Source organism: Raphanus sativus, unplaced genomic scaffold (assembly GCF_000801105.2).
Source record: "Raphanus sativus cultivar WK10039 unplaced genomic scaffold, ASM80110v3 Scaffold0276, whole genome shotgun sequence".
Classification (NCBI taxonomy): Eukaryota; Viridiplantae; Streptophyta; class Magnoliopsida; order Brassicales; family Brassicaceae; genus Raphanus; species Raphanus sativus.
In genome coordinates, this window is record NW_026615596.1 from 20,418 (window position 1) to 23,808 (window position 3,391).

General features: G+C 43.3%; 1 non-coding gene across 1 annotated transcript; it reads left to right on the forward strand.

The window, feature by feature from the left end:
• The first annotated feature begins 2,570 nt into the window (after positions 1 to 2,570).
• LOC130501755 (small nucleolar RNA R71) lies at positions 2,571 to 2,677 on the forward strand. Its single transcript, XR_008939870.1, has one exon. It is a non-coding gene; the product is annotated as a small nucleolar RNA R71 (small nucleolar RNA).
• Positions 2,678 to 3,391: the final 714 nt, after the last annotated feature.

Below are 3,391 nucleotides of genomic sequence, written 5' to 3' on the forward strand. Positions count from 1 at the left end.
TATATTTTTTTTTTTTTTGGTTTTTCTATGCATATATGAATGTACAATGCAATGCATGAGACACACAATCAACAAAGCAAACATGATCAAATACTTGGTACCTCCCCCACACTTAAATCACACAGTCTCTGTGTGAATAATAAGAGAGAAGAAGATACCGAAAATATGATAAAAGCAATGGCATTTACAAAGAAGGGTTGGAGTGATACCTCAAGTGGAGAGTGAAGTGTGGTAATGGGTGTCTAGAGCTTGAGCTTTGAGATGGCCTGAAACTTCTGCCACACTTATTGAAAACATAAAGAAATGAAATAGCAAATTTATATACAAGGATAACCATGGGAATTCCTCCCAAGTGAGCTTGTTTTGAGTCACTAGCTTGACTACCTTCTCTCTTATACTAGTGAGAAAGAGGATCCTTCCCACCTTCAAGAGTGATGGTGAGGACCTGAGAGAGGAGCTCTTGGAGCTTGATGGGGTCGTTTTGAAGCTGAGGACTGATGATGGCCCTTGCACTTGAGAATGGCTTGGACCTGCCCTTGCACTTGATCTTGTACTCAATGGCTCCATCCTTGAGCTTCATTGGGTGGAGAGTGAGAGTGTGAGGAGTCTTATCAAGAGGTGGATGATGAGGTTCTTTCACTATCTTCTTCTTTTCATGAGCAGCCTTTGTGGCTCTACTCACCTCCTCCTTTTTAGCACTTTCCAAGTGCTCATCACACATCTTTTTAGAGGACTCTCCAACAAGATCTTCTTTCTCAGGTATAGCCACTTTAGCTTGGGTCTTCTCAATGGGTGGTTCTTCACAAGTGATTGTTTCACAATACCCAACATCCATTGGAGATTGGATTGGGTAAGAGACAGCCTTATTCACATTGAGGAGTGTGACCTTCTTGTTTGGAAAATCAATACATGCTCCAACTGTTGTGAGAAATGGAGTGCCAAGGATCAAAGGAACTCTCTTCTCAGTTGTCATCTTCAGAACAGTGAGGTCTATAGGAATTGTGCATGCTCCAATCTTCAAAGGGAAATCCTTAATGAGGCCAATGGGGGTTGTATAAGATGAATCTCCAAACATAAGAGAAGATGTGTTTGGCTCCATGCTCTCAATACCAAGACTTTGCACCATTTCCAATGAGATCACATTCACACTTGCACCAGAATCAACCAAATCATCATTCATAGTGATATTACCAAGAGAGCAAGACAATGTGAACTTCCCTTGAGACTCTAGCTTAGGGAGGGACAGTGGAGGGACTGGTGGATTAATCTTCAAAATGGAGATGTCCAAAAGCTCGGCCACTTCTGTCTGGTGGTCTAGAATGTCTTTGATGAGCATCATTTGGACATGAGCTTCACGCATACCCGAGATTTCTGGGAGCCTGACCCCAACATCACTAAGATCTTTCCTGAACTTGGAGAGCACCTTATTCTGAGCTTTGGTGAGAACCCTTTGTGGGAAAGGGAGCTTGTCATATGGTGACAACTCAATCTCAGTGTCTTCTTTCTTCACCTCTTTCAGCTTCTGGTCAGCTCTCCTCTCAACTGTTTTCTCAGCCTTAGTCTCAACTCTCTGCAGATTTGTTGCTTCAACCTTCCTTTCAGCTTGTACCTGAACCCTTTCTATAGCTTTATCCACCATCTGTGCTTCAGCTGTTGCTACAGCCAATTTCTCAACTTTCCTAAGCTCAGTCCCAAACACTAGCTTCTCAATCTCATCTACCTCTTTCTCATAATCACTCAGCTCAATCTCTGAAGAAGTAGTAGAGATGATAACATTACAAGACTCCTTGGGATTTTTTTCTTGTTTTCCTGGTAGAGATCCCATTGAGCTCTTGGAAGATGATGGCATAGAGGCGACCTGACTCTCCAAAGTGTTGAAGCGAGATGCAAGTTGTAAGAACTTGTTGTTGAGGTCAGAGTAGTTCCCATCAATCTTTGTGTGGATGTTCTTGAACTCATAAACCATTGTCTTCTCATTTCTGGCTTGAAATTCCAAGAGTTTCTTGAACATAGAATCCACACTTGAATCTGAAGCTAGAGCTTGAGAAGAACTGCCTTGAGCTTGAGTAGACTGATTGCTTTGATTGCTGAAACCAGGAGAGTAGCTTTGCGTGGCCTGGTATCCTCCTTGCTGATTGTTGTAGTGAGGTCTTTGCTGGTAGTTGTTTTGCTGAAAGTTGGGCTCCTTTATGTACCATGTACCATTGTTGTTGATGAAGCAAAGCTCTTCTTGCCCTTCCAAACCATCAACTTCATTCACCTTAGGAGGAACCTCTTGACTAGGATCACCAACAAAGCTAACCTGCTCCTTCTTGGATTGGTTTGAAAGAACCAAGTCCAACTTGTCTTGCAAAGACTTGATATCTTTCCTTGTCTGCTGGTCATCCCCTCTGTTGGTTCTATCATACTCCTCATTGTAGACTGAGTCACTCTTTGCCATGTTCTCCACCAGCTCCTCTGCATCCTGCTCAGTTCTGCCCAAAAAGAAACCATTACTAGCAGTGTCAAGCCTGTTTCTGCAAGATGGGAGAACTCCTCTATAGAAAGTGCTAAGCAAGCTCTCCTTGCTGAAACCATGATGAGGACGCTGAGCTTGGTAGTCCTTGAATCTCTCCCATGCCTCATTGAAGCTCTCTAGATTCTTCTGCTGGAAACCAGAGATCTCATTCCTTATCTTAGATGTCCTTGAGGTAGAGAAGAATTTCTCCAAGAAGGCTTCCTTACATCCCTCCCAAGTGGTGATAGTGTCACTTGGGACAGACCTCTCCCACTGATGTGCCTTGTCTCCCAAAGAGAAGGGAAACAGCTTCAACTTGAATGCATCTTCAGAGACACCATTTGTTTTGGACAAACTACAATACTGATGAAACTTGTACAAGTGATCAATAGGATTTTCGGCTGCCAGGCCATGAAACTTGTTGTGCTCAATGGTGTTGAGTAGCCCTGACTTGATATCGAAGTTGTTGTTCGCCACAAGTGGTGCTCTGATTCCCAACCTATGACCATGAATGTGAGGGCGATCATAGGTTCCAATGGCGCGAGCTTGGCGCTGTGGGTGTTGTGGTCGAAGGTTGGCAGCTCCTTGACCATTTCCCTCTTGGGCAGCTCCCAAAGGGATCTCTCCATCTTGATTCTGGTTCTGATGGTGAGCCATATCAAAACCCAATCTGTTGAAATGAGCCTGTTGCTCCTCTTCTCTCCTTCTTCTTGTATTCTTTCTTTCCAAAGCTCGGATGTCTGGTACTAGAGGAGTGAGGTTTGTAGTCCCTCTACTTCTCAGGTTCATACACCTGAAATAAAAAAGAAAGAGGAAAAAGCAGAGCCAATATCACAATAACAATAAAAATGACTTAGTCTCAAGCAAATGACTAAATCCAAATGTCAAAATCAC